This window comes from Chamaea fasciata, unplaced genomic scaffold (genome assembly GCF_029207755.1).
Source record: "Chamaea fasciata isolate MVZ Bird 193981 ecotype frontalis unplaced genomic scaffold, bChaFas1.0.hap1 SCAF_20, whole genome shotgun sequence".
Lineage (NCBI taxonomy): Eukaryota > Metazoa > Chordata > Aves > Passeriformes > Sylviidae > Chamaea > Chamaea fasciata.
Genome location: NW_027094105.1, coordinates 9,359,539 through 9,378,872, shown reverse-complemented (window position 1 = coordinate 9,378,872; position 19,334 = coordinate 9,359,539). Strand labels below are relative to the sequence as shown.

The 19,334-nt window shown below is 50.0% G+C and overlaps 1 protein-coding gene across 7 annotated transcripts in view; it reads right to left on the bottom strand.

Annotated features, from left to right (window-relative positions):
* DAB2IP (DAB2 interacting protein) overlaps positions 1-19,334 on the bottom strand; it is a 159,922-nt gene that overhangs the window by 59,559 nt on the left and 81,029 nt on the right. The window contains exon 1 of one of the 7 annotated variants that reach the window (XM_066201085.1): positions 6,811-7,027. The exons of the other annotated variants lie outside the window; for them this stretch is intronic. The gene's annotated coding sequence lies outside the window, so the exon portion shown is untranslated. Of the gene's footprint in view, positions 1-6,810; positions 7,028-19,334 lie in introns of those variants that run through there. 7 annotated transcript variants of the gene reach the window in all.

The window sequence follows — 19,334 nt, the reverse complement described above, 5'->3', positions numbered from 1 at the left end:
CTAAATAAACAGGAGCAGGACACTGAGCAGATGAGTTCAGTAAACGACAGAACAAACTTTTCCTGTCAAGTGAAATGATTAATCCCTCTGAATTACACTTGATAAGGATACAAGGATGTCATTACTTTGCGCTAGTAATAATAATAATAATAATAATAATAATAATAAAAAAAGTACCTATTATTGTGAAATACCCTGATCAGGGATTTGTTAAAGAACATTTCATTTCAGGCCTATTTGATTAAATGCCGTGCCTTGGTCTGCATGGAACGACTCAGGAAGTGGCTGGAATGGTTCAGATCCTACATGTGGAGGGGTGGGAGCCGATCCAAGGTGGGTGGGAAGAGAAGAATGATCAAACAGAAAAGCTTGGATGTCTCTGAATACATCGGGTTTCTCTTAAGCCAGGCTGTATCTTCTCTCTCCAGAACATCTCCCTCACACCTGCCAATGCGTTTCTTTTTAAGTTTTAAAATAGTTGGTGCCGCTTCCAAAATGTGTCTGCAACACTTCCAAAAGTGATGGTTTCCCTAATGAGAAAAATCAACCCCTTATAAAATAACCCTTCGGGGTCCTGCTGGCCTGCTGCTATCCCCAGGAGCCGTTCCACGTGTACCTGCTGGCCCGAGGCTCCTCTCGGAGCGCGGCTGTGGGGCTGGCACTCAGCGGACTCCCCCGCAGCTGGGCACTGCTGGAAGTGGACACAAACACCGCCTGCTTTCGGATCCCTGAGTGCTTTTCTCAGCTGAGTCACTCCAGTCGCCAGCCAGGCCACAGCTGCAGCGGGAGAGGAAAGGGAAAAACGCCGCGCGCCGGCCCCAAGTTTCGCGTTTGTCGTGGTCTGTGACGGGGTGCTCTGAACGGAGATCAACCGCCAGTGCAGAAACATCAACATCCATTTTTAAACTCCGCTGAAACGCTCGATGCTGCGGGGAGATTTCTAGGCAGAAAAGAGGAGGAAATGCCACACCAAGTGGTAAAATATGTGGAGAGTGCTGCTGAGGAGAGCACTGTGCCATGGGCTGTGGGGGGTACCGGGACAGCGCTTGGAACTCCAAGAGCACGGGAGTTCTCCTGCGGTACGCTTCATTCCTCCCATTAAAACAATAAACCTGCTTTAGGAATTCGCTTCCATAGAAATACTGGGAGATCTGGCCCAGGTTTATAATTACCCCCAACTTTAGAGTCCGTGTGAGCAAAGAGGTCTCTGGGGTGCTTGGTGAGGGAATAATTCTGTTTAAGGCTTGGATTGATGGTGTGGTGCAGCTGTGCAGAGGGGGCTCAGGGCTCCAGGAGTTGGGTTCCAAAGCACTTTTAGGGGATCTTCCCATGGCACAGAGGGCACCCACGGGGCTCCTGGTGATCCATGAGCCTGCCAGGACTGGGTAGGGACTGCAGCATCTTTTCCAGTCAGCTCCTGACTAAGCAGGAGGAATAAGCAGAGATGGAAAATACCCTGAGGTTATAAAAGTGGTGTTTTGGTTTTTTTAAAGTTCCATTGAGAAATTATTCCTGGGATTTGATTTGCTGCCATTCCCATTGGCATTTCTGGGAATTTTTCTTTTTATAAACAAAATAGATTTTAAAGTAAAATGTCTTGCTTCTAGGTTTTTCTGATGCAACCCAGTGAAGAACACTGCATAATATCTTTGTAGAAAATAAAGCTCAATTATCTAACAGGCCTTGGATGTGTGCTGCAATTGTAGCAACGGGATGGGCGCCCCAAGCAACAGGAGCTGTGCAAATACAGAAAGTGAACAAAGCCACAGAGATTCACTGTCTCAAACAAAACCTGCTGCAGCCATCCAGTCACTCAGCTCTGCCATCTGTGGAGTGGAGCATGGTCTGGAGCTGCTGCCTGGTGGAGAGCCTAGAATCAGAATCCCAGAATGGTTTGGGCTGGCAGGGACACTAAGGCTCAATCTACTCCATCCCCTGCCACGGGCAGGGACACCTTCCTCTATCCCAGGGTGCTCCAAGCCCCGTCCAGCCTGGCCTTGGACACTGCCAGAGATGGAGCAGCCACAGCTTCTCTGGGCACCCTGTGCCAGGGCATCCCCACCCTCCCAGGGAGAAATTTCTGCTGTGTTTCTGTCTTTCACTTTGAGCCAACTACTCCATATCCTGTGACTACGCTTCCTGATGAAGAGTCCCTCTCTGATGCTAGGAGGACTTATACAAGAGTAATTAGCAAATATTATCTATATGTGTAAGATGTTACTGTTCCAAGAGCCTTTTCCTGTAAGCTGCTGGGAGGCCTTTGGCAAGATTCTCCTGCATCCTTTCACTCCTGTTCCCAGCTCAGTGTCCCAGAACAAGCTCCAGCTAACACGGGATCCTGCCTCCAGCAGGAAGGCAATCTTGTTAACAGAGGGAAAATACAGTTCCCGACCCTTGAAGGCAGGCAGGCAGAGCCCTGAAACTTTTGATTTATTCTTCTTGCTGATGTTGGTTGCTTAGCTACAAATATTCTCAATGCTCATAAAAGCCTCTCTCCATCAGTCCTCACCGCAAGGTTTTAAGTCCAGCCACAGTTTATTTTTCTTGAAACCTTGGTGATGAAATTTCGTGTTGCTGCTCCATCTGAGATGGAGAATGCCCTGTTCCCTGTCCAGAGCCTGACAACCGCCGTGAGCAGGAGCAGAGGAGATGTCACCCTCCAGCACCGAAGATGGGCAACAGAGCCTGGCTCTGATGTAAGAGCACTCTTAAAAAAGGAAACAGAAAGGGGGAAAAAAAAGTAAGAGCCAAGACTGATGAAGCAAACTGAGCCTGCAGCTCAGCCAGAGCTGCTGGCAGCTCGTCCTGTGGAGCTCGGCCGAGGCAATGCCGTGAAATGTGACGGGTGCGCTCGGCATCTGCTCCCAGCCCAAACCAGCCCTGGGCAAGTCGGGCTGGGTGGGATCAGCTGGTACCGGCCTGGCACAACAAGGCCAAAACATCGACCCTGTCCCCACAGAGCTCCCTGTGTCCCTCATCGCCTGAGGAGCCTGTGGATCACTGACAGCTCTCCTGGGCTGCTGGAAGGTGGGAGCATTCCTTAACCTGAGCAGCACCAAGTCCATCCCACCCTGCACGGCCTCTGTGTGAGGGACAGGAAAAGGCCATCAACAGGTGATATGAGTCACTGGGAAACGATGGTGCGGTCTCAGGCAGGGAGAAATAAAACTGCTGTGGAAACAATCACCTCACAGAGCTGCCCTGCGGAGAGCAAAGGAAGTTGGTCTGGGTAGGAACCTGGGGACAATGGTGGCACCAGCTGTGGGGACGGGGCAGGCAACAGAACTCAAAATCGGGCTTTTTCCTGCCTGCTGAAATTAGAGAACAATGAGCAAAGCCTCTGTAGTAGGAAAGGGAAGCAGATTAGCAGGAACACAGGGCTCTGGCACCCAAGTGCTTCCAGCAGAGCAGCAGCACCCAGCTCCTCCCAGCCCAAACTGGAATTCTGTAATCCCAGAACTGCTGGCTAGGAAGGAACAGACAAGCACCGTGAGAGAACTGCGAGTGCTGTCACATTCTGATGACTAAAAGCTGGAGCACTTGAGCAGTGAAAAGCCCCTTTAGGGGTGACAGTGCCTCACGTTTGGTGAGCAGGTAACAGAGGAACACTATGGGAGTCAAGGGTCTCTTTATCAAACTAATTTTTTTAACGAACAACCTTGCAATGATGCCAAGAGAGAGCAGAAAGCTCCCAGTCAGCACTGCTCTGCAATCAGGGATTAATTTGTTGCCCGATGCTTTGCTTGCTGCCCATGACAGAGCTCATAAATCCTCATTTTTATTGATGTCCTGGCCGAGGGGGCATGCTGGAAAAGGCTGGCTCGTGCTGCAGGTGTCCTGGGCAATCACCTTGCAGGATATGACAAACTGCCTAGAGGCTTTCGTAAAGCCTTTTAATCATTTTATCAGTCTAATTCTTGTTTTTATTGTCTTTGCTGTAAATTTATGGCAGCAGCTCAATTTGCATCCTGCTCCTTCTGGGAAATGGAGGGTGAGATCCTGCCACGGCAGCAGGGCACAGGCTGTCACCTCTCAGTGCCACAGCCCCAGCAAAGCGCAGAGCATCTCCAGTGCCACCAGCAAGGTCCCAGTCAGGCCCAGTGGAACTGGGGCCATTCTCCCATTCCTGGCTGCTGGGGTTACCACAGTGGAGGGAATGACGTCAGGAAAAACTGTGCCTGTTTAAAAAAAGACAGGAATTTTCTCTGTGGTGAAGAGGTGGAAGAAAGAACCAGTGCTGGGGGAAGGGAGACTCTATTGGAATAAGTTTTCAGCCATCAAGGTCTGCTGGAAAAGTCCTTAAAAGTATTAAAGTCTGAGTCTTAACAAGTCTTAAAATCTGGGTCTCCAGCACCTAAAACTGTGACTGAACAGAGCAGCGCCTTTACATGTTGGTCTCCCAGGTGATACAACTCCAAGTTCTTTGAATGTCTCCTCTCAACACAAGTGACAATTGTATCTTATTAAATCTGTCATCAAATTGCAGGTCTCTGAAACGGTGCGAGGCAAAGAGAAGCGAAGCAGGGGGGTGTTTCTGTACAATACCCAGTGGAGCTGAGGGAGCCTTTTACATAAGAAAGGTGTTATTTCTGCCACTTTGAGCAGAAGGAAACTCGGGGAATTACTGAGTGCTTTCTCATCCCACTCACTATGTTCCCAGCTCCCCCGGTGCACTCCAGGACAGGCTGGTGAGCGGCTGTGACAGCAGCAGGCACGGGGCTGTGGCTCAGGGAAGAGGAGCTCCGGGCACAGGGGTCACTGCAGGAACAGAGACATCTCCTGAGGAGGAGCTGGCGCTCCCCTTTGTCCCCAGCTCTGCCATTCCACCTGCTCTGCTCACATCTCCCTGTGCCAATATTGGCACTAACAAGGCCACAGGAGGCGGCTCAGCCTCACCAGAGGCTCTGTTATCTTCACAAGCCCCAGGGCAGCTCTCTTCTCCCAGCCCCAGTCCTGCCCCGGGACACTTCCCGTTAAATGCTGTGCCCTGGGAAGGAGGATGGTGCCAGGAGGTGCAAACAACCCACAGGGTCACCGGTGCTGCTGGCTGGGCCAGTGCAAAGATCACCCAGACCCAACCCTGCTTCATCAGCGCTGCTCAGAAGGACTGAAGTCACGGCTGGGAATCAAGAGGAAGCAAGGACAGTCCTATCAGCTTACCTCTGAGCATTAACACAACCATTAATTACCACTTGCTCATCAAACTAAGCTTAATGAGAACCAATAGAGATGAGGCCATGACCTTTCCTCCCTCCCTGCAGACTCCTTTCCTTCCACACATCCCTGCTCCTGCCTACGGGAGATGCTCAGTGTCACTGCTGGGACAACCTGAATGAGGCTCAATGCAAGAATTCCCCACTTCCATTAGCTGGAGGTATCCCAGAAAGCCAGGACAGTTTGGGTTGGAAGGGACCTTAAAGTTCATGTGGTTCCAAATCCGTCACGGGCAGGGAACCTTCCACTAGACCAGGCTGCCCATATTATTATAAATATGCCTTGTTTTATGCTCACATTATTATAAATATGCTTTTGTTTTAAGCTTTGCTGTGATTATTATTTGCTGCATTCATTGCCCAGTGCATGGCTGTGAAGACTAAGAGGGATTCTGCTGCTGTTTAAGGCACTGCAGGTGATACTGGCCACCCTGCAACTTTTGGGAAAAGGAGATGGGAGGGGAAAAAATGTGTCTGAAGCCTAATGAGGGCACAAGCACTTGCCAGATTTTAATTTGAAATACTTTCTTTCTTTTCAACCATATCCTTTTCCGCTGGGCTCTGCAAAGAGTAGAGCTGGGCAATCATACGGGAAGCTGGGAGAGACTAACAATAGAGGAGGAGTGGAGAGGGGAGTGGAACCAGCCTGTCTCCTTGTACTCAAAATGAAACATGATAAAGAAACAAATTGCATGAAGGATGACTAACAAAGACAGCTTTAAAAATCGTTTCGGGGTTAGTCTTCTCAGGTTCACAGCAGGGACAGCAGGAGAGGACATTCGGTTTCACACATTACCTAAGTTTTAGTCCATCTCCCTTTCAAGTTCTCCGTCTGCTCCTACCACGCATCCAGCCACCCACATCCCCGGGACTGCCTGCAAACATCCCGACCCCGAGGCACGGCCGCTTCCTTCTTTACAATCACACAGATCTTTCACAACGGCTTTGAGAAACCCGTGAATTCTGCCTGGCCCCTCCGCAGGCTCCGCTCCGCTCCCCATGGATGTGAGGGGATTGCTCGCCCGCTATCCGTGCCCCAATCCACCGGACCCCTTCTGCGGGGGCAGCAGGGCCCAGAGCAAACACCCTCCCGGCAAAGCACGGCCCCATTCGATCGCGGCATCCTCCTCTGTCCCCGCCGGCGGCAGAGGGAGCGCCGGGCGCTGCGATCCTTGGCGGGTGATGGGATCCAGGAATACAGAGGTTGGCTCCGGGCGCAGCTGCCCGACCCCCACAGGCTGATGGCACAGGAAACGGCACAAACATCTGCACCAGCGGAGTGCCTGACAGCCCTCGGCAGAGCTCTGCTCCAGCACTCCAGCCTTTGGCAATCCGGCGCACTGCAAGCTGCCCTAGCCCCAGCAGTCCCCGCCAGCTGGAAAACGTGCTGGAAAACCTGTTTTGTCCGTATCTGCTCCCTGCCCCTTTTGAAAACGCAGTATGTAAATTCAAGAGACTGTAAAGGTCCAGCTTTTCCAACCCGGATCATCCACTTGCAGAGCAGGGAACACTTTGTCATTGGAGTGCCACTGCACTTTGGCAGACCCTGGTGAACCACCGAAGAGAAAAAGTAAGTGGAAAACTACCAGGCACTTACCCAAGCCTCCACGGGACAGGGAAATAAGAAGAGTAAGATCAGGACAGAAAAGCAACGCTGAGCTCCCCAGGCCAGTCAGCTGCTCCGGCAGCAGGGCGAGTCCATCCCCCCGCTCCCTCCCTCGGCCGGCTCTGCCCGCTTCGGATTCCGCTGCTCTGGAACCGCTCGCAGACTCCCGGACTGCGAGACTTCCTCTGCAGCTGATAGAGGGGTTATGAAAGTAAACCGACTATTGCCCTTTGTGAGGGGAGGAGGGGGCTGGGAAGCTCGGCCCCCTTCCCTTCCTTTGTAATCCAAGCCCTTCCTCCGTGTTTCGGAGGAGAGGCATCTGCTCGCAGCCCCTTCCCCGCCGCCGAGGAGCTCACACCGGTGCTGGCGGCGGGCCAGGCGTGCAGGCTCCGCTCGGCGTTTACACGACAAAGCAGCTCGTTCCTAATTAAACTTCATCCAGCATTCTTCTGTCTCACGCCTAATGAGTGCACAACAACAAACACAGAGGGTAAGAAGGGAGAGTTGGAGCACGGGTCGCTCTGTCTGCACCTCTGATTAATTTTAAGATTCCCTCTTTGTTTATGCGGTAACTATCTCCCATCACTTCCAAAACATTCCGTGTCCACCAGCCCTGCTGGGGGCACTTGGCCTGACGCCGCTGCCAAAGACTGGGCAGCGCTGGGAGCAGGGATGGGAGCAGGGATGGGAACAGGGATGGGAACAGGGATGGGAGCAGGGGTGGGAACAGGGATGGGAGCAGGGATGGGAGCAGGGATGGGAACAGGGATGGGAGCAGGGATGGGAGCAGCGATGGGAGCAGGGATGGGAACAGGGATGGGAACAGGGATGGGAGCAGGGATGGGAACAGGGATGGGAACAGGGATGGGAGCAGGGATGGGAACAGGGATGGGAGCAGGGATGGGAGCAGGGATGGGAGCAGGGATGGGAACAGGGATGGGAACAGGGATGGGAACAGGGATGGGAGCAGGGATGGGAGCAGGGATGGGAGCAGGGATGGGAGCAGGGATGGGAACAGGGATGGGAGCAGGGATGGGAACAGGGATGGGAGCAGGGATGGGAGCAGGGATGGGAGCAGGGATGGGAGCAGGGATGGGAGCAGGGATGGGAACAGGGATGGGAGCAGGGATGGGAGCAGGGATGGGAGCAGGGATGGGAACAGGGATGGGAACAGGGATGGGAACAGGGATGGGAGCAGGGATGGGAACAGGGATGGGAGCAGAGATGGGAACAGGGATGGGAGCAGGGATGGGAGCAGGGATGGGAGCAGGGATGGGAGCAGGGATGGGAGCAGGGATGGGAGCAGCGATGGGAGCAGGGATGGGAGCAGGGATGAGAGCAGGGATGGGAGCAGGGATGGGAACAGGGATGGGAAGAGGGATGGGAAGAGGGATGGGAAGAGGGATGGGAGCAGGGATGGCAGGAGGGATGGGAGCAGGGATGGCAGGAGGGATGCCGGTTGTGTCACAGGAACCCTCCGGGGGACACGGCGCTGCTCCCGAAGCCTGTCAGTGCAGTGTCCACATCTTTCCACAGGCAACTGCTCCAGCATGGGGCAGCTCTGATCTTTATTACTTCCTGAAGGCAATTAATCTTTAAAGCTCAAACTATAACTGCTGTCAGCTTAGCTCACAGCCTCCTTCTATTGGTATTTACAAGTTACATTTTAAATTGTAAAGAAGTCCAGGCACACGGGAGTTTGTCCACAAACCAGACAGACAGGAATTAAAGCACATTCTCCTCAAATCTGCCTGAAATCTAAACTTTTATTATTAGCCATCCCCAGTGCAATAATAAACTCTAGTCCCTGACAGCAACATATGGATCCCATCTCCACTGTAGGCCAATATTAGAATAATCCACAGTGACCTGGTAAACAGGCTCAATCCAACAGATTTTACTTCACCCTGTCAATGAGGAAATTCTGGCATGTGACAGAAATAAAAGAAAAAAACCCCTGGAATATTTTTTGTTTAATTTCTCACAACCCCCTACGACTCCCAAATGTGTGTGTCTGTATTGCTCTAAAACACAAGGAGCTTGTTTTTCTTCTAATTACGCTGGTTCAGAGTAATTATTCTCATTTATTCTCCATGTACATGAGCGTATCAAAACAGGAGTTAACCCAGCATCAAATATTCCCTGTTTTAGGAATTATTCCAGCTGCTCGTAACACTGAAGGTCCATGAGAGCCTGGGAGAATGTATTCACATGCAGGCTTATCTCTTCATTTCAGACCATTCATCACTCCTTGCCTGGAAGCAACAGTTCATTTCCAACAACTCAGTGTCAAGATGGCAGTTTAAATCCTCTTGAGGATTGCCCCAGGAGAAGACGCTGTCCCAGTTCTTCTGCAGCCACTGTAGAGTCAGCCTCTTTTGAAGTCACTCAGTTTTAGAGTGTGATAGAAATAAAGAAAGAGTGAAGATCTGCTGGTGACCATCCCAGCCCAAGGAAGGATCATCTCTGCAGAGCCTTCTCGTGGGATTTCAGCAGGGGCAGAAATCAAGAGTTAGAATGGTTTGGGTTGGAAGGGACCTTGAAGATCCCCCATCTCCGTCTCTCCTGCCACGGTCAGGGACGCCTCCTGCTATTCAGAAAGGAAAAAATACAGCCAGAAAATGCTGCATGTCATGGAGAGGATTTCCTAGGGTTTATCATTTTCTCTGGATATAGATTTACACAACTCTTGCACGAAGTAGGAGATACTTCCAACTCAGAGTGGAGGAGAAGGACCTGAGCCAACACCAACAGGCTGGACCTTTCTGAAAAGGCCACATCACAACCAGACCTCCCAAACAGCAACCCCAACAAAATCCCCAGGAAGAACCCTCAGGGCAGAGCAGGGTCTTGACATCCCCTTCTCCCCTGTTCTGCCTCCGACATTTATTTGGATTCAGCTTTATCTCCTCACTTGAAGGACTCTCTCACCACATTTAACCGGTGTCAGTGGCCCTTCTACCGAGGACAATCTGAATGGAGCATTTTGGAAGGCAGTGATTTAAGAAGCTGCAGGTAGCACGGGCAGAGTGGCTGACGAGCCACCTCTGGAAATCAGAAGGTGTCTAAAGAGGGTGTTTACAAGCAGAACGCTGCTAAAAGTCTGCCTTGGTTGCAGATAACAAGGCTGAGACAATGACAGATTTCCTTCCCCTGGCAGGCAAGAGCAGCTCCCCGTGATTGCCTTGCCGTGTTTACCCAGGATGCTGGGAGAGAGCAGGCACCAAATATGCAATTAATTGGCAGTTTGCAGGAGCATATTGCCTAAAGATAAACAGAGTGGGTGATCGTGTCGTATGGAAAACGGCTGAGTGCTGCAGATGTAGTGTTGACCCAGTTTAAAAAAAAAGAAGGTTTTTTTTGTTCTGTTGGAAAATAAATGCACTGAAATGAAGACTTTTTTTTTTTTTTTTCCTTTTGCATGGTCCCTCTGGCCTCTGAATATATTGCGTACGTAAGCCATTCCAGGTTCTTTCTTAATCTGGAAGTACATAGTAAATTATGAATTAGCTGAAAAGTTTTCCTGCTGACATCAGAGGAGCAGGGGGTACGTTGTGACATGGAGTTAGTGGCCTTCACGCTCCACAGAGGGAGTTTTGTGAGCAGGAGAAGACACAACTGCTGGATCGAAGTGGGAATCAGGGGATGTGGAAAGGAACAGAACTGCCCAGGACAGTGGATGTGGAGATCCAGAGGGAGGAATGTTTTTTCACAGAATGGGTTGGGGTGGAAGGAACACCTCCCACTGTCCCAGGGTGCTCCAAGCCCTGTTCAGCCCGGCCTTGAACACTTCCAAGGCTGGAGCAGCCACAGCTGCAGGGAGGATCTGGACCAGGATCAGGGGCTTGGCAAATGGAGAGCGCTGGGACTGGGAGGGACAGGCTCCGGTTTCCAAATACAGATATTGTCAGACAAAAAGGCACAAAGATGACATGGAACCCAGAGTCAGGGAAGGAGGAAGATATGGGAGAAGACTGAATGCTGCCGAGGAGCTCAGGATAGGATACACACTGTGGAAAATACGCTGAGGCTGCAAAGGGAAGGGGAAAAGCAACCTGAACGTGGTGATGCTGCTCAAGCTGGGAAGCTGGAGAGACAGAAGAAGGGATATCTGTGACACGATCAGGGCAGCAGCACAAAAGCTGTGGATCAAGTGCGAGGCACAAATGCTAAAGAGAGAAGCTCTCAATTTCAGGAGGCAGAATTCATTAGGAGGAAAGTCCTCAATGTAGAATTTCAGACTTAATGTTCTGCAGCTCCCATGCACAGCAGCAGCAGGCAATGAAAATCAGTGCCCTCACAGGACAAAAGGACACTCTCCCCTCTCAGTTTTTATATTCAGAGCTATAAAACTCAAGCCCAAAGCACGTGACAGATCTCTCACTTCATTTTACTGCGACCACGCTGACCTTACCAGCACTGATCACATCCCAACAGGAAAACAAGTCATGACCTGGCAACTTCCTTGCAGGGACAATGCACCGAGATTGTATCTGGCCTGACCAACGTGATGACACCAAAAATGCCTCAACAGGAATTCCCGATCCCGTGGAGAGATTGTTACAGCAGGCTTGGACTTGCTGTGTTGCAGGATCCTCTCCAGAGTGGATGGGGTGCACTGCACACTCCACAGGTGAGGACCTTCCTTCTTCTACGCCGAGGTGATTCCAGGTGAATTCTTCATGCAGAACTCAGTCCAGATTTCCTTTGCATTCCCCCAAAGGCCAGGCCTCAAGGAGGAACTGGAACACCAACACAAGATCTTGGGTGTTTCAGAAGCATGGCAAAAATTCAGCATTTTTTTTTTAAAAAATATTTTTCTTTTAGATCAAAGTTTCTGTATTTGGGTACCTAAATTTAGCTGGCGAAATAAGTGACATTTTATTCAGAGATGCAAAATTTCCATTGATTTTAATGGATTCAGCATCCCAGAAAACTAGGCCACTTATTTATGTACCTACATAAGCATTTGAATCCCTAACTTGAAGGAGCCAAGTTTGTAAATGATGACCTTATGTTTTAAAAATCATGAGACAACTCTGCATGCATCACTCTGTTATTCCCTTTATTCCTGTCAGCAAGGCTCATTCAGAGGTAGATTTAAGCTGTAAAATGTGCCTTTAAAGTTTCCTGCAATAAGGTCTCCTCTATTTAGCAAAACACTTAGGCACAGCTTAATGTCTTCCCGAAGAGAAGCACTTGAGTGAATCAAGGCTAACAGCTTCCTCACAGCCCTCCTTGAGATGAGGAACGAATCTCTGTCTCCCCACAGAAAATTGCTGATCCTGATGGGAATGGCTCAGCAGCCTTGAAGAGTCTTTCTGCCTCATCACTTTACCCTAGGAACAGACTGACATTGCACAGCACTTGGGTCGACAAAGCGCAGCAAGGTAACAACGCTGAAAACAGCACCAAAAACACTCCACAGGTGCTCCAGGCCAGGCTGGACAGGGCTTGGAGCAGCCTGGGACAGTGCGAGGTGTCCCTGCCCAGGCACTGGATGAGCTTTAAGATTCCTTCCAAGCCAAAGCATCCTGTGATCCCAGGATTCTGCAGGGACGTGTGTTTTGGGCAGGGCCGGGGTGGAGGGAGGAAAAGGGCAGCAAGAAGCAAAACCACACGCAGGAGTGCAGGTGTAAGGCAGTCCCTTTGCTGATGCAAAACCTCAACCTGTTCCTTATCTTGTAACTTCTCTCTGTCAATCCTGTGCCACTGCACGGCCCTCAGTAAACTGCCATGTGGCTGCTTAAAGAAAGAGCTGGATAATTTACCTCTGATTGTTTCGAACACTTGGCAGGAAACAATAGATAAAAACTGACAGGACCTTCACAGTTAACAATGCAACCTAATGAAGTGAAATACTGCTCAGAGGAATATTGTGACAGGTATCCATGGATTGGAATAAAGGAAAAGACATGGTGGGCTAGATTGGGCTCTGCAGTCCTTCAGCCCCACTGTGAAGTCACCAGCTCTTCCTTCCCTCTGTCTGAATTGTGCCAGGCCGGTTTGATTACACAGCACTGAATGCAAGTTTGTGAAAGCGCAAAAGTTAAAAAAAATTTCCCAGAGAGGGGCTAAAATGAGTTGAGCTCCATTCCGCCACATTTTCACATTCCCGCAGCTGTTTCCAGCGGGAGTTCACCCCTGGAAGGACACGGGCCACGGGAGGGAAGCGACGGGGGAAAATCCAGAAGCTGGACGGACACAGGACGGGACTGAGCTGCCAGCAGCAGATCTGTGCGCAGGTGTCCACAGGACAGAGCACGCTCTGAAGGCACCGGCGGGATATGGAACCTCGGGAGGAAGAGTTACTGCCGCTGCAGACAGCCACGGGCACTTTCTCTTTCCCTTTATCTTACAAATCGCAGCTCAGAGCCTGAATTATTCAGAGCAGACTCCGGTGACAGCTCCTCGGAGCAGCGGGGACACAGGCACAGATGGCGGCTGCAGTTTTCCCCCGCGCAGGCGTGTCCCTGTCCCCAGGGGGGGTTGGCCGGACAATTAGCGCAATTTGTTAAGCAGGCAGGAGGCAGCGAGGTGGAGCACACCGCGGGTGGAAGCGGCCCCGCTCCTCGCGGTGTCCGCAGAACAGAGGATGCTGAGATGGGCTGCAGCCAGCCCGCCCTGGCAGGGGACAGAGCCCGGCAGGGACTGGGTTGTTTGTGGTGTCACCCACCGCCTTGGCTGAAGTGACATTAGAGCCTCCGAGCTCCAATGACCAAAAGCAGTGCCAGGGAGCTGCTCCCTGTTGTGAGGTGGGATTGTCTCGGTGTGCTGTGAGGAGCTTCAGTGAGCAGAGCAGGATCAAAAAGCTGATGACAAATCTGTCTCTATCTGTATCTACACACCGTGACACAGCGCCGGGTCACCCCACAGCACAATATTTCTGGCTGCTTGGTCACCCTCCATGCTGCCAGCCTCCTCCTGCCTTGGCCACAATGGAGAGAGACATTAGGCTACAGCCTTCCCAAAAAAATCACAGGCAAACCAGAGCATCTGGACTTTGAGGCAACTTAAACACTGGGAACTAATTTGGTTTCCATGGTGAAGGACTGTGAAGTTTCACTTACCCTAGGAGGAATGGGATGTTTCCATTTTCTGGCCTCAGGTAAAAGTATAAAGAAAATTACATCTGGCCGGGAGTGGAGACAACTGGCTGGGAAAAAACTAGAGAGGAAAATGAAGGGAGGAAATGGTGCAGCTCCATTTCCATTTCCAACTGCCCGACTAACACCACTGTGAAGCAGCCTGGCCAAATTTTTGCCATTACCTGGCCAAGTCTTTTGCACAACTCAATAAAGGACACCCTGACCTGTGGTGGGAAGGTGCTGCAGCAGCTCCCAGCAAGAGAAAGAGGCAAATCCCTGGGAAGGCAGGAGGATGGGGATGGTGGTGTGTGCAGCCACACAAAGCAGGCAGGGCTCAGAGCCCCCCGTGACCCCTCTGTCCCTGCCCTGGGGGCACGTTCTCTGTGTCCATGGCCACGCTCTCCCTCTGCACACAGCCAGTTTATCTGCTCTGGACAGTCCTAGAGAGGGAACATTTCCAAAAGCATCTGCTCCGGTCTCAGCAGTCCCTTCCAGCAGCAGCATGCAGCATTCCCCAATACTTTCAGCTAAAGCTGTTCAAGGGAATGTGAGACGTGCCAGGCTCTGTATTTCTAATGGGAGCTGACACTGCCAGCACTGGAAATCAGATGGGAAGCAGTCCTCAGACAAGGAGACTGATTAAAAAACATAACTGACAATGGCAAATAGCTTAAAGGATTTAAAACCCCCCAAAATTAAATCCATCCTCAACCCAAAAATAAAACACACAGAAAATCTTTACTTTTATACAAGTCAAAGTTAATTTAAAGGCAAGGAAATACTCTAAAGGTCACATGGATTTTTTCACATATCCATATACCTGATAGTCAAGGCTCTCTTTTCAAACTGCACTTGAAATTAATTTAAAATTTACTGGTGTTTCTGAACTCATTAAACTAGAACTTCACAGGAGAAGGCAAATAGGGGCAACTGGATCAGATCAAACATCAATTTCTGGCCGGCAAGAGGGAAGAATCCTCTTGCCTGGAGCACTGAAAAGACACCAGGAACTCTTTGGAGTTCTTTTATAAAAACTCCAGGCACCGAAGGCTGTGGAGATGCGTCTCCACTGTCAGGTGAAGCCCCGCAGGAGCAACGTCCCACAGCCTGGACAGCCTCGCTGCCTCACCACCCCTGCACGGCTCAAACGTTCCCCCCAGGAACGGCACCGCTTTTGCCTTTCAGCGCGGTGTTCTCCCTGGGTTAACCACAACTTGTGTTCCATTCACAGGAGAAAATCGTTCCTCGTGTGAGAAAACACACGGCAGGCTCGAGCGTGACACTGCTGTTACCACACCCCAGCAAAGATGAAAGAAACAAAAATAATAGTAACCAAAAGTTTAAAAAACATCTCTGTGCATATTTCACTACGACAGAGATTTGCGTGTTCATCTCCAAAACTGGGTGAAGAGAGTCTTAAAATATTGTTTTTGCTATTTTAACTGTAAATACAGGAAGCTTTTTCTGTCTCTACCTACTCAATGACACCATTTCAAGATATTTTTTTTTTCTGCATTTTCGTTACACAAAAAGGAGAAAAATAGAAGGAAGGAAAGAAATAAACTCCCGGCTTTTAACTAGTGAAAACTCAAAGCAGTCCCAGTTATATAATAATTCGATGAAAGTGGGGGATGTTATTAGCATGGAGTGAATCAGAGGAGCTTCTGGGAAAGCTGCGCAGGCCAAGCGACCCTGAGCTGTGCCTGGAGCCAAGGACAGCACTGAGGAGGGAATTTGCTCTGAACCAACACGTTTGAAGGCTTCAAACAACCTGGACAGTTCAGTTTGGTGACTCACAGCTTGAGGCAGCCCATAAAGACCTTTGTGTCTGCTCTGACTGTGATTAATCTCTCAGACACGGCCCCAAAATCCCAATTTCAAAGGCCCCTGGCTGCAGCATTGCCGGGTCCCTGGGGAATGAATGGCTCAAAGCTGCCATGGGCTGCCAGGAGCTGCAGAGGGCACGGATGGGGCCGGTGCCATGCAGGGCACTGTCCCTCACCCTCCGTGCCAGGGGGGCTCCCGGGAAGGAGCTCAGCAGCCCGGAGGGATCAGGGCTCTGGGATTCCTGCACTCAGAGTTTTGCTGCAGCCACCGCGGCACAATCCACCACTCCCGTGTGCTCGGGAGGTCGTTAATGAATACCAAATAAAACCACTTGGAAAGAGGGAGAAGAAACCCATCTCCAGTGTTTTGGAGCACCCTGAGAGGCCAAGAGAGGTGGCAGGCACGAAAGGAGAAGTGTGAGGGGCCGAGCTCTGGGGAGCAGCAGCTTTGCAGTGTCACACACACAGGTTTGCCTGGCACTGCTGCTCCACTAACAGGCCTTGTCTCACTGGGGCTGGGAGAAATCTGCTTCCCATCAGTCTTCCTGACTTTGGGCTGTGGGAAGTATTATTTCTTAGAGGATGAGGCAGTTTATTGGCCAGGGATATTTCCAGTGCATTTATTTTGTTGTTGTTGTGAATTTGGATTAGAGGCATCTCCTTCCTCCTGACAGTTGCTGGCAGCATGCTGTAAAGATATGATTAATTAAAGTGTGACTATGAATCCACTCAGAGGCTTAGAGTTTTCCTCCTCTTAAGACTAAATAGAGAAAGGGCCACTTAACAAAGTTCAGACCTTGAAGCAGATTTCAAAGAACACTCAGTTTAGCTCAGCAGTTTAGTTCAGCACAACGAGGAGGTTCAACCTTCAATATTTAAAAGCTATGAGCCCTTGGAGAGAAGAGACTTCTGCTTCTGGTCCAATCCCGAGCACAGAAATAAATAAATAAGAGATAAATAACCAAGGCACGCTCAGAAAGGACTCCAGCAGCTCGGCAGAAAGACCCTGCTCACCTGGGGGACTCCCCCTCAGCCGACAGGACATTTTTACCTTTGTAGGCGGCTCAGCCATGGAACACACTCAGCCCTGAGGTTTTACATTAAAACAACACATTCTGGCTCTTGCTCTGCAAGAAGCCACTGGAAATCCTGGAAGACCTTCAAAACTGAGCAGTGTAGTACTTAGAAAAGGAGACACAGCTTGACTAAATTGAAAAATCTGAATTTCCTAACGTGGACTTAAAAGGTGTTGCTGAATCTTTAATGAGTGCCAAGATAGAGCTGGCTCAATCTGAGCAGGGCTCAAGGTCTTCTTTTGAAGGAGTCAAACTTCAAGAAAAATAAAACAAGAAAAATGTCTGCCACATTGGAAGGTCACAAAGGGTTCCAGGGAACTCTCAATCTCTCCCAACTCCGACTTCCTAAACGACAGTCGCTTGTGAATCCGGAGCACCCACTTCAAGCCAGCATAATTAGCTGGGGAAGGAAAACACACCAGCCTGAGAGTCCTTCTCTAACAAGAGGTTGTGAGGGGCAGTGTGCTGCACAAACAGATGGAAAATGGGGCTGTTTATTTATTTCAAGAGCACAGAATTCCTATTCATTCAACGGCACTTTTAAGCTGCTTGGTACCCACAGTTTTCTGCCTTGACTGATGGCTCGGAGGGATGGATTGAGAGGGGGAAGCAGTTTTGTATCCATGGGGTCATTCCCAGCACACTTTTCCAAGCTCTCACACTAATTTCCCACCACCAGTATTATCTTCAAGCCCCACAGTCAGTTCCTCTGCATCACTAATTCTGTTTTAGACAAGAATTCAGGTTACAGTGAAGCACCTAAACAGATGAGCCGTTAGGCAAAGCTGTAAATTCAGATGGCGCAAGACCGAAAATGTACATTTAAAATGAAATATTTAAAGTTTGGGTGAGGGCAAACAATATAGAAGCTCTTTGAAAGAATAGCCATTATTAGAGATTATAAATCTGCATGCTAATTTATGTGGTTACTATTGACATTTTCTTTCTAATTCAGCTTTTAGCTCTTGCACGCGGATAAATTCTAGTTAAGAGCATTGTGATGTGCGGAAGGCTTAATCCAACAGAAAGCCCCTAATATGCAATTTAAGGATCTCAGGTTCATTGATAGTCCTAGGAGCAGCTTGTTTAACAGTTTATTTCATGGGGCTGAGTCCATCTGAGACACGGGGTACAGGAACTGCCTTCCCACAGACACGCTTTGGGATGTCCAGGCTCCTGTGGGGATGGAGCTCCTTCCAAGGGCATTCTCCACCCTCAGTCCATCCCCTGGGCAGGTGAAAACTGCAGAATCCTGGAAAGGCCTGTTTCCCAGAGATCCCAGCATGAGCTGTGCTCTCTGCAGGCATTTTGGTAAGAAAATGAAATGAATACCCAAACACTCTGCTTCTCATCAACCATCGATTCACCTGCCGGCAGTTTCAGTAATAAATTAGATCAATGTAATTATTGTGTGTGCACACAGATGTCAAATCACAGCCACTGTGATCAGATCCGCTGGGTGTTTCCTACAAAAACAGTGTTTATCCATACTTGGTGGGGGAGAGAAGGTTCCTCTGCCCATCCAGAACCCAAGAGACAAATCTCCCAATCAGGTTTTGACACTGTTTCATGGACTAAATCTCGACAATGATTTCCTCCGGGAAATGAATGAAATTATTTTTTTTAGTTCTGTGCTCTATCCAACCACTTCCTCTTCAACTATTACAAAGGCCAAAAATTCCCCAGAGTTTGTACCTTTCAATGGGCTGGAACAAGTCAATATTTAGTGGGCACAGCACCCATCTCTGGCGTTGAAAGGCAGCAGCTGAGCTGACACAGACCCCAGAGGAAAGCACCACGACCCCAGAGAGCAAAGCCCGTCCCCAGGCCAGGACAAGCCCACCACAGGCACCCAGACATGCTCCCCATAAAGCTCCCTGCTCTCAGACCTGCACTGGGATCCTCTGGTGCCAGCGGGAAGCAGAAGAGACCTGTTGGGCGTTTGACTCCTCCAGCACATCCCGCAGGCAGGGGCAGGGCTGGGGAGCTTCCCCTGCCTCTCCAGCAGCCTGCTGCGACTGACGCGGGGGTGAATCCATCCCTGAGGCCTGGATGCCTGCATCTCCCCACCTCGTCCTCTGTTTACCTGGCAATTATCCACCCTAAATTCTTTCACCTCCCCCCTGTTGACACCTCGGAAGTACACGGTTATGAAACTGATCCTCTGTTATCTGTCAGCGACCCAGATCACGGCACTGCCTGTGCTCCACTCTCCCTTCAGCACCTCGGGAACTTCTCCTTCTCCAGCCAGAGGCGTTTCCCAGACTCGGAATGCGATGCTCTCAGGGCTGTGGTTGGATCACACATCAGGGCCTCGTCAGACACCATCCCAAGGAGCATCCACCAGGGCCTGAGCCTACTTTGCTGCCTCCAATTTAGCTTGTTAACCATTCCCAAAAATGAGTATATTTTAATTACTGTTTTCTGAGAATTGGGATTATTTTCCTTCTAAATATATTCGTCTGATTATCTCCAGGATGAAATTCATTTGGTTAATTACCATCTTTTTAATTTGTTTAAGACTG